Consider the following 13,118-nt stretch of genomic DNA (forward strand, 5'->3'; position numbering starts at 1 on the left):
AAATGCCATAGACATCATGTGTGTAGACAAGTAGCATAAACTGAAACTAATTAAATAAAACTACATTCCAGTATACTTGTAATGTCGATTCGTGTCTTCTATATAAGATTATAATTGTATTATGGCATGGTTAGAACAGTTGATTGTATAGTAGGAATTTCCTGAATATTTTTTTATACGTATCATAAATTACGTCATGTGATCGTTTATGAGTTATACTAGGTTTGAGTTCAGGTGGTGGTTAAGTATGCATCAGTAAGTACAGTTATGTGTGTACCTCTTAAATATGCAGTATAAATTACACCCAAACACAAATAAACTAAGCTTGTACCCCAGAGTTCTTGTTTGTTTGTTTTTTGTTCAATAACCAACAGTACAAATGATGAACTTGTACGCCAAATATAGCCTCCACTCTGTAAGAAGCGATATAAGCAGCAATATGACGCACGTATGTATGTTCGTTAATCATTTTCGTACACGATTTGAAAGAAATCGACCATACTTAAAGTGGCCATATGGATGAGGATTGAGGTTTTTTGTTTTTTTAAAATTAATTTATAAAACAATGTTCTCATATGGCGCCCTCCTTGAAAAATCAATGTTTGTTGCTCAATACATTGCAAAAAAGATATGTTTTTTTAAATGTGTAAAATGGTTTGTTATTGTACGTAGAATAACAAACATTTTACACATTTATCAGTCTTTGCAATTTATTGACTTACAAACAAGGACTTGGCATATATCACATTGATTTTTCAAGTAGTACGCCATGATAATTTTGTTATATAAATTAAAAATCTGAAATAAATATCAAATCCTCATCTATATGGCCAAAGTGTGCACACATAGTACAAAATGCAGGACATACATGTACCTTGATTTGGTAATTCGTTCTGAAGGAAATAAAGAGGTGGTGGGAAATGGTAAAGTCTGACTGTTTACTTTACATATCTATTCTGTTTACTTTGTACCCAGGTACAGAGAATGCAGCGGTTGGTAAAGATATCGATATCGGTGGTGGCATCGTTATTGATGGGTTACCTTCTAATGCCGTGGATGGTGATGAATCTACCTGTATTCACCTTGAAACTAATGGTACTGGTACCTTACCATTGTTGACCATTGACCTTGGGATAGAAGATAGATCCGTACATCGAATAAATAAAATTGTTGTTAAAAACAGATGGGATTTCACTGGACAAGGTAGGTAAATGATAAGTTAATATTATAAAGGTTCTATTACAGTAGAAATGGGGTTGGTGTGGTGTTTCACTTATACGATATGATATCTATTACGTACCTACATTTGTACAGACAATTTAGTACTTAAATCAAATTAGCATAGAGATGCTGAGCACAGTCATATTGCTTATGGAAAGTAAACAGTTGAAATCACTAAAATCATCACGTCCATGTGTAAAGTCATGGTAGTTTCAGCCTTAGGAAAAACACATATTAGGTGCTCAATGGACAAGCAAGCCTAAAACACAATTTGGATAAGTGGATTGTTGGATTGTTGGGGTGGATTGGTTAGGTAGGTATATGGTGATAATTATACACTATGTATGTACGGACATCAGGCAAAGAGGAGGCCGGTGAGGGCGAGACGTCACGACGTATCTTACAGTATAGTACGTAGGTAGTTGAGGTAGGTAGGTAGGTTGGTTGGTTGGTTGGTTGGTTGGTTGAATTGATTGTAGTACAGCTGATGTAATACAGATGATGACTTAAGAATAAGCCATGTATGCTGATAATTAAACATTTGTGTCTACATAGTACTTTATTCAGTCATTCAGATTGCATTCTTTTGTTTATTTGGCTGTATGACAAGAGTTTCCTTGCTATTAGTTCTGCAGTTAGTGCGCAATTGACATACGGCATATATTCTCTAGAACATAATCAGGCAAATATCCATAACATATCTTTGTGTGAAATGCGCATCGTATGTAGTCCAACAACCATTTTATTGATGTTTGCGGCTGCATGAGAGTGTATGCTGATCATAACAAAATGAAGTATCTAAATATGGGTAGGTTATCATTCGCCACTGTATTAAGCAATTGGTTATTGTAATTCTTACTTTTAGCTATTAATTGGTCACTTGTATCGTGAAAGTTGTTTGAGCTTTAGGTCTGCAGTCAATTTCTATTCATTCATGAAAGTATGTATGTTTCATGACTAGATGAGACGTATTGTGGTACAAATTATTGTGGTTCTTATGTCATTGATGACTAGTAAGCTGCTGGACAGCCACTAGTTCAGATTGTAATTTTTCATGTTTTACTTACGTTTGTTCCGTCGCAAAACCCTGAAAGCATCCTCTGGACGCGTAAAGCATATTAAATAAAATTAGTTAAATTCTCTATTTTTGAGACCGGTTAAACTTCACAAAACTTAAAAATCGGGAACATTTAATGATTGTTGGACCTTAAACTGGAAGACCAGTCGTTGTTGGCGCTCTTCTCATCATTTTCCATAAACACGGGGGGGGGGGGGGATGACAAGGTCACCCCGGAGACATATTTTAACAAACTGGTTGGACCTTTGAAGATGGAGAAAACGTTTCGATTTTGACACGTTCATTTCTGCATGTTTTATTTACTTCTAATTGTATTGTGCTTATTTCCCGATTTGACATTTGAATCATATTTCTTAATGAGTGGCAAAACCACAAAGAGCCCAGGAATTGTATGTATGTATGTATGTATGTATGTATGTATGTATGTATGTATGTGTGTATGTATGTCTGTGTGTATTTATTGATTGATTGATTGATTGATTGATTGATTGATTGATTGATTGATTTATGTGTGTATGTATGTATGTATGTATGTATGTATGTATGTATGTATGTATGTATACATGTATGTATGTATGTATGTATGTGTGTATGTATGTGTGTGTGTGTGTATGTATGTATGTATGTATGTATGTATGTATGTATGTATGTATGTATGTGTGTAGAAAGAAATGCATATGGAACTTGTAAGTCAGTCCGTACAAATAGATGTAAAATCAGACGTTTCCAATAAAAATTCTTTTTAAAGGTATTATCGGCGAGCTACAGACATGTTAAGTAAATACCTGAACACATCTGAATGTAATGGAACAGAACAACGGCGCGTGATTAACGGTTATACATGTGAAAAGTTCTAATATTCGCACGCACCAAATAAAACCCAATAGAACACGCCTGAAATTTAAACAAAGCAAACTAATTATAGACTTGGAATGACGAGAATAATCTATTAATTCCAAGGGGTTCCAGCGTTCCGAGACGGAAAATGATTTCCTCTTCCTTCAACCTCAACACTTTCTCATCACTAGAAACCTTACAAATTCCTGAAATAGACATATCTGATACACTGTGATCGTTGGTAATAAAATGCATAGATACTGGATAGTTACGATTCTTTTGTCTGGTTAGGCGGAGATGTTCCACGAAACGATCACCAAGACGACGTACAGTTGAACCTATATACAAAAAAAACACATTTCTGACATGCAATACACTACATTAGTACTAATACAAGTAAATCTACTCGTAACAGGCACACTGTTCTTAGGGCCAAAAACATGATTAGTATTAATAATGAAACGACATGTACCACATCGTGTACGATCGCATGGAAATGAACCAACATTAACTTCCAATTCATGTTGTTCTGTATGGACCACCATATCTCTAAGACTGGTATCACGACGCCAAGCTGTTAAAGGTACTTCAGGAAAAAATGAATTGGTAACCCTATTAGAACGTAAGATATTAAAATGCTTGTATATAGTAGTAGTAGTAGTAGTAGTAGAATCATTTATTATAGTGACATGAGGTAAACAGACTACAGGAAAAAAACATTTACATTACACAACCTCCCCGCCAAATAGGCGTATATGTAACCTAAAGTGAAATAAAACATAATTAGAACAGATTGAGGAGCTTTTTTACAATAATGAAACTATTATTTGCAAGGCAAAAATAAGAGTTATGGATTAATGTACAAGTTGTCCCTTCTCCGTAAAAATGCTTTCTCAATAAATCTTGTCATTTTCCGCACTTTTCTTGCTACCAAGTACCTTAGTTTTTCGTTTTCAGGTAAGTCAGTGTACTCATCTCCAAAATCAAAAAAAGAAACCCGAAGGTCATTGTAAAAACTACAGTGCAAAAGAAAATGAACTTCATTTTCGACGACATCATCATGGCAGAGGGTGCAAACTCTTTCAGATATCGGTTCCCCTCTGAATCGTCCAGTTTCTATGCGAAAGGGCAATACACCTGATCTGAACTGAGCCATGAAAGAACGTTGACTTCGTGATAAATTCATGGACACATAGGGTTCAACACCGTAACTAGTTTTGAAAATTCTATATGTTCTTAATTTTGGTTTATGATGCATCGTTTCTGACCAAGCTTGCTCTAAATTAATTCTTAGTTTACGTTCTACATTTTTTTGATCAATTTTCAACAGAAAATCAGTTTCAGTATCTATATTTAAATCATCAAATATAGTGCCTAATTCTGAAGACCAGTTAGAATTTCATAGACTAAAATCCCACAAAAATATTTTCTTGGTCAGCCTATTTTCATCAAGTTGAAGTAAGTGAATCCAGTATCTAATCATCGAAATGTGTCTACGAACTCTACACGAATGCCAACCAGTATCGCCAGTCAATGCATGTACGTATTGGGGTAAACCTATTAACACCGAGAAAATATCGCAAGGCTCGGTTTTGTATCGTATCACACCTTTCATGTTTTCCAAAACCCCAAACCGCTGAACCGTAATCAAGTATAGGGGATACACATGAATCAAAAAGCTTGGAATAGCTACTAAAACCCATATTCTTAAGTACTTTGAACTTCGAGTTTACAGCACCAAGGGCTCTACTGGCAGAATCCGCAAGACTAGATGATGTAATCGAAAAATCCAAGTGTTCATTCAGTGTTACTCCTAGGTACTTATATTGATCTACATAATGCAAAATATTTCTACCAATATGAAATTCAAAATCACTTCTTATATGACTCTTTTTACGAAAATGAACCACTTTCGATTTTACATCATTTACAGATAACCTCCACTTACAGCACCAATCATAGACAAAATCAAGCATTGACTGCATATCTACTTCGTTGTCTGATATCAACGCAATGTCGTCAGCATAAAGCAGCAACGGCACATAATCTTCACCAATCTTGACACCTTTCTGATTTGATTTCAAGTCAGTTGCCAAGTCATTTATAAATAAACTAAACAAAGTTATCACCCTGACGAACTCCAATATTCGTTTCAAACCAATCCGTGTATAAAGAGTTGATTTTTACACAATCATTAGTATTGTGATACATAGCTTTGATACTGTTGTACATCTTACCATCAACTCCGTTTACTAACAGTTTATACAATAAAGAGTCCCTGTTTACATAATCAAAAGCTTTCTTTAAATCGATAAAAGTAACAAATGTAGATAAACCATTGACTAATCTATTCCTTACGATTGATAACAGAACAACGATATGATCTTGACCTGATCTATTTCTTCGAAATCCATTTTGTTCATCAACCAGGATATTATTGTCTTCGAGATAGCATAGCAATCGCGAATTTAACAAGGCGCTATACAACTTAACTACAGAAGATTGTAGACTAATACCTCTGTAATTTAGTGGGATTCTGTTATCCTTTGTTGTATCTTTTGGAATGGGTGAAATAATGGCCCTTCTCCACACATCAGGGATCTTACCAGAGTCAAAACACAATTGAAACAGTTGACGTAGAACAGAAATGGCCTCACCGTTCTGCAAGACTTCGTAAGGAATTTTGTCAACTCCTACTGTTTTACCCTTCTTTGCCTTCGATAACTACTTTTCTAACGTCTTCTAAAGTAAAATTCCTATTCAATAAATAGTTACATTCATACAATGGATCATCCATATGTCCTTCTAACACTTGTTTATGATCATTCATTCTCTCAAAAAAGTTATCGTCAAAATTAGCATTAATAGGGTTTTTATACAATGTGGAATATTCTTGGCGCCAAATGTTAAGAACGTCCTTGGTTGAACATGAAATATTTCCCAGATCATCATATACTTCCATCGGAATTGGTTTACTTTTTAGCTCCGCTGTCAGCGAAAGCTGAAAGCGTAGCTTTAGGTATAGGTGGGTATTGAGGTATAGAGAGTAGAGTGAATCATAGGTGTCCGTCAAACTTTTATATTTTTACTATCTACTCCATAAGTGACAGTCGGAATTCTTCGATATTTGGTGTGCATGTTCCCTGGGGGGAGGCTATTCAGATTTGTTCATGCCAAGTTGATCTGTGCCATTTTCAATTTTTTATGATTTTTTTTCATAAAATGTCATTTTCATCAACTCCTTGAAAACCTCTTATTAGATTGCTTTGATATCTGGCGTGTTGATGCGCAGGGGGTAGCTTACTCAGATTTGTTAATTTCAAGTCAGCACATCCTCATTTTTATTTTTTATGATTTTTTTTTTGTAATTTGAAAAAAAAATGAATATGTTAATGAGCATAATGACCGACGCCATATTGGAAATCAGTCGACGAGACTTTAAGTAAACTGCCACTTTTCAAAAGACACTATTGACGTCAAACAAGCAATGTAATATGTGCTATAGTCATAATTCTACGCATTGGGCGCCCAAATGACAAGCGTTTGTTCGAAACAGGGTTGTAAACTTCAAATCCAATTCTGCACCCTTCTACATTATCAGCCAATCCGCAACATCCTCATTTGCATACTCTATCCTGATTCGACCAGAAGCTGAAGGTGACCTCATTCGACCGAGCGATTTTCCACAGCAAGTATCTTGAGTATCAACACGGGACGTTCTTAGTACTCACTAAAATCACACTTCAGACCCACTATAAAAGTGTGATGTTTTCAGATAACATGTAACTTGTGGTTAATTCTATATTGTCGTGCAATTTGGAATGACAGTGAACCAGAATTCAGACAACTTGCGTAAGGAAGGGCATGCCAGGCATGCGGTTGAAGTTTAAATATGGCCGACAGTTCACATGTAAAGTTAAACGACATGAACGTGTCTTGCCTTTCCAAAATGCAAATATTTGGCAAGTAAAAATAATTAAAATAATTACAACTTTAATTTGGCTTCAGACTTTGCATTATGTTTTGCGTATCTTTCCCCGTTTTACATGTAAATCCGAAAAGGTTCTCTCTCATCATGTCATCAGTGTCAGTGATCATACCGCGCGGGGTAGTCCTCGGGTGCACGAGTCTGTATTACTGACTTGACTCTAAACACCGGAGGGGGAGGGACAATTGTCAGAATCGAGTCCCGAATTCCTCCGTATGCAAGCAGGACTACGTGCGGGGCTGCTTTGAGTACGAGCGAAGTGAGGCATGTTGAGGTATTTTGTTGAGAATTATAAATATTGCGAAATGTCAAGTACAAGGTTTAAATACAATGGAATGATGAAAAAATGGCAGAGTCTGCTGACAGGCGCCGGTCACAAAAAACACTGTGAATTAAAATATCAGACGATGTACATGTATGTATTAATCGCCGACAATCCACCCGTATGCACGAGGGACTAACCCGGAAGCAAGTCGTTGTCAGCCATACGTTACAGTGGTAACATCGTCCGAGAAATCGCTGCGTTCAGAGTGTCATTATTCACAGAATTGTTGTTTTCGAGTGAAAACCCGTCTTGAATTGTATAACTCTAACAAATGAAGACATGTCAAGTTATATTTTGAAAGTTGTATCGCTAGTTTGAGACGATTTTCTCACGTACTATAGTACTATCGAGGCTTACTTGGAAGTAGTAGGACCTTCCAGTTCATCGGGAAGTTTAGCCAGTCCGATAATTCTTTCTGGTTTAGTTTACAACACTTTTGATCACGCAGATTTTGTTGTTGTGATGAAAAGAAATTAAAAAAAGACCATTTCAACCATTTCGTTGTGTTTTCTTTGTGAAAGGTAACCGAACATGAACGAGTGTTACCACTGTAACGTATGGCTGAGAATGACTCTCTTCCGGGTACTTGAGATTGTCGCCGTACGGAAACTAAGATGGCGATTAATACATTTCTTCCCTATATATATCTACCACAACTAGAACAAGTTGAATGTTGTTGACTTTGTAAATTTGTTAGAAAATTGAAATTCAAATTGCCTCAAAATTATTTTAGATCCCTAGTTTATTTCATTCTTCATTAAAATTTTCCAGGGTTACAGCTGTAAGACACTGGAATTACTTATAGCCAACCTCAAAATCCTTTTTTTTTTCTTTTTCTTGTGTGCATTTCCCAGTCATTTTTTTCTGAGATTTTGTGCAATTTTTCATAACAGTAGATTTTTGTTATAAAATGGTGACTATGGTATAAAAGTACAATACATTACCAACTTCTGTGTAAAATGTGTTTTATAGTGAGACATCATATGAAACCACTAACCACTTTATTGCATCGCTAAAACAAAACTGCATAGTGACTCGAAGAGCTGAAGACCTGAACCACTTCTACATGTCACCAAAATAAAAAATTAAATTAAAAAAAAAACAGCGGAGCTATTCTGACCGATAGGTCGCTTGTCGTTTGTCCGAGTCGTTTTAATTTATCCCAAAATTGAGGAGGATCGTGAAGACATGAAGCTTCAATGTCATCAACTACCGAACTCCTATACTGTCTTTCGTGAAATCGCAGTCTTTTGTCGAATAGACACCGCGCTTTCTTACAATCCGCGTGCAGTCTTCGTTTACCCGACGCTTGACCCCTGTACCGTACGAACACCTTTTCCCTTTCCTTCATATCATTCCATATAATGTTCTTAACTCTAGTGAAAGGGGGATGTATGTAAGAGCTAACATGGGACGATCGTTGTTACTCTTCTGATCATGTGATTTGATACAAGCTTCCCTAGACAAAGATGATTTAAGTAAGCCGCATTGGTAACAGACATAGGATAACCACGTTGATGGAAGTACGTGCAAAATTCAGCAGACCCTTCTCTGAAATCTAATCTAACAAATACGACGTAAACGAAGTAATTGTGAATAGGGAATGAAATCTTTACACTTATTAGAATGTGATGAACCATACTGCAAATATGAATGTGAATAAGTAGTTTTAGTATAAATAGATGTAGCTATATCATCACCATCAATCCTAAGGGAGATGTCAAGGAAATTGATAGTTAGTTCTGAAATATCATAAGTATACTGAATAGCAGGATTAAAATTACATAAGTAGTTAATAAATTGCATAAGGTTCTCAAGTTTGAGTGAAGCTGCACCAACGCAGTCATCAATAAATCGTTTATATAGATCAGGTAAGATCCCTTGATACGAGCTGAAAATAAGGTATTCTATAAGACATAAATAAACAAGCATAACTAGGTCCAAGACAACTTCCCATAGCAACGCCGCGTTTCTGCACAAAATACCTGTCATTAAAGGTAAAATAATTACACGTAAGAACAAGTTCAGCCAATCTCAGAAGTACGTGGGTAGGAGGGTCAAGTACAGATCTTAAATTAAGGTAGTGTTCGATTGCAACTAAACCTTCATAATGTGGTATGGAAGTATACAAGGACTTAACGTCCATAGAAAAAAGGTATCGTGGCTTACCTTGTTGGAATTGGAAGCCATTAAGTACTTTAAGAGCATGGATCGTATCTTTAATGTAGGTAGGCTGAGGTGCCACAATAGGTCGTAAAAGGGCGTCTAAATAACGCGCGATTGTTCTGTAGGGCAGTTACAAGCTGAGACGATGGGCCTACCAGGAATACTAACCTTATGTATCTTGGGTAGTAAATAAAACACGGCTGTCCTAGGTCGACGGACTATAAGATTGCGTGCTGCTGTAGGTAATTCGCCAGCGGATATAAAAGCGTTAACAGTATCCATAATTTCGCGTTGCACGTCTCCTGTAGTATCACCTTCCAATTCCTGGTAAAAATCCGTGTTTAAAAGTTGTCTCTCTGCCTCAGGTACATACAGATCTTTATGCCAAACCACTACCGCTCTGCCTTTATCAGCAGGCTTCATAACAATATCATTGCGTTTTCTAAGAGATGAAATAGCATCGCGTTCTTCCTTAGTGATGTTTTTGAAAGGGAACATGTTATTAAATTTAATAGTATAAACCTCACGCCTGCAAACATTGATGTAATGGTCAAGAGTACTATTGCGACCAGCTTGAGGGCTCCAATGTGACTTAACAGGGAGGGCGTCAAACAAACGGTGGTTATTGGTACCTCAACATGAGCTTCACCCTGGGTATCATTATCATCATCAGCAAAGTACTCTTTCAAGCGAAGAAGACGGAAAAACCTTTCGACATCACGTTTAACATAGAACTCGTTCATATAAGATTTAATAGGTATGTATGTATGTATGTATGTATGTATGTATGTATGTATGTACGTACGTACGTACGTACGTACGTACGTATGTATGTATGTATGTATGTATGTATGTATGTATGAATGTAAGTATGTATGTATATATGTATGTATGTATGTATGTTAATATACTTATATCGGAATTTAAAGAAACCATGACAAAGATAGACGCATCCCTGTTACCAACTTCTGCAAAACTTTCGGCTGTCAACGTAATGTGCATGTCAAAGCTGAATTTCTACTATCCAAATCTAATCTTCACAGAGAAGAACCTAATGGAAATTGAAAATGAAATCGTCGGACATGTAAGGCATTGGTTCAACTTGAACTCGTCTTCCACAAGGTCATTCTTTTTCACTCCAAAATCTGCAGGAGGATTAGGGGTAATCAGTCCTCGCGTTATGTATTATGCGAAACGCCTTTCATTTTATTTGTCTGTTTTGAATAACGACGATCCAAATGTACGACAGGCAGCACGATATTCACTCAAGCTACATATGGAGAAACGGAAAGCTATACCTGTACACGACGAGGATTGTCCGAATTTTGCAGGATATGTTATCAACAATACCGGTAACATAGCAAAGCAGTCCAAAGTTAATTGGCCAAAGTCAATTTGGGTAAATCTGCATGAAATGTGCAAGCGTCAGCACATCTCCTTGATTAAAGGAGACGATAAATACCTCTACGAAATGGCAGTAGACGAGGAAGTGTCAATAACCTTCGATTCGCCAGACAAATTCTACACAACATTTAAACAGCAGCTGCTGCAGCAATATCAATCCGAGTTTAAGGCGAAATCTTCACAGGGAAGAGTGACTCGAGAGGCAGGGAAAGTAAACCATGGTGTATCGTCCACTTACCTCAACAATCACAAGATTGACGATAATTTGAGATCATTTGTCGCGAGAGGTCGTTTACAGCTCCTGCAGTGCGAAAGTCTCATGACCCTGTACTATCCAGAGTCGTACACTAAATCATGTAAAATATGCAATCACCCCACTGAAACAGTATCACACATTTTGAATGGCTGCACAAAATTCCAGAAACTATACCAACAAAGACACAATAGAATAGTTGATTTAATCTTCGGTAAAATCGCGAACAGTAATCCTGGCAAGGAGACATTCAAAGACACGGTTTTAAAACCTGAAATGTCTGATGCTCATATGAGAACTTTTGAACATCAGCATAAACGACCAGACATTACAATCATCGATAAACAGAACAAACATGCAATATTAGTTGAAGTGTCCGTACCCTTTGATGCACATATTTCATTGTGTTTTCAGAAGAAGTTCGACAAATATTTTCCACTCTCACTAGAAATAAACACTACAGGCTTTCGTTCAGAAATAATAGTTATTGTCATTGGAAGTCTCGGAAATGTACATCATAAAGTCACAAGTGGTTTGATCAAAGCTGGTTTAAATAGAAGGAATTCCAAATCCATCACCAAATATTGTAGTGTCAGCTCAATAATAGGTTCTTACAAAATTTGGAGATTGAGATGTAGGTACTATAACAACCAGATATCACGTTAACGTTTGTCATAAGTGACCAAGAGAAACTCGTTCACTAGTCAGTATGATTTCCTGCAAGGTATTGTGTGTGTATTCTGTAAAGGAATTATGTAAATACTTTACCTGTACATGCTATGTTCATGTAAGTTGGAAATAAAAGAATTTGATATGTATGTATGTATGTATGTATGTATGTATGTATGTATGTTTGTGTGTATGTATGTATGTGTGTGTGTATGTATGTATGTATGTATGTATGTATGTATGTATGTATGTATGTATGTGTGTATGTATGTGTGTATGTATGTATGTATGTATGTATGTATGTATGTATGTATGTATGTGTATGTGTGTATGTATGTATGTATGTATGTATGTATGTATGTATGTATGTATGTATATACATGTATGTATGTATGTATGTATGTATGTATGTATGCATGCATACATGTATGTATGTATGTATAAACAGTGTGTGTTTGCTTTTGTTAATTTGTTTAATTTCTAACACGATTCTTAGGCTCCTTGTGGAAAATCCTTTTTTCGATGAGAATAGTTTTCCTTGCCGTTGTTTATGTTGTTGTGTATAAGATACAGAAACACCAGTAATAGCTATCCGATAACATTTATACTGCCATGTTGATGAAAGAAAATATTCCACATGACACTTCATTGTTTTATTTACAGTCACGTGTTCTAATAGCTCTCAATATTTTTGTTGTCGTACAACACATATATCAATGTTGTATTCTTTCATCGATACTACTAAACTTCATTCAGCACTTTTATATATGGTATAGCAAAATAACTGATACTTTATCTTTGGAAACAGATTGTGGTCTTGAGGTGCCGCAATTCGTAACGTCTCGCGGCTACGATACTGGGCCTGCTTGGTATGAAACCATTCCTTCCACATCAGAGCAATGCTGTAGTAATTGTAGAAATAATCCAGATTGTAAATCATGGATAATTGACAGTAGTCGTGCTTGTTGGCAATCTACCACAACATTAATGTCCTATGCTGAAATCACTGATCCAACACATTTCCCTTACGGTAAGTTACACCTCTAGTCATTACCATAATAGACACTGATAAGATAAAGATGACATGCATTGAATTTCAACTTCAATGTAATTATCCAATCATTTACATAATTAGATATAGAATAGTTTAGAGTTTTCAATAAGTTTTTGTTTTATG

This window comes from Glandiceps talaboti, chromosome 21, assembly GCF_964340395.1.
Source record: "Glandiceps talaboti chromosome 21, keGlaTala1.1, whole genome shotgun sequence".
NCBI classification, from domain to species: Eukaryota; Metazoa; Hemichordata; class Enteropneusta; family Spengelidae; genus Glandiceps; species Glandiceps talaboti.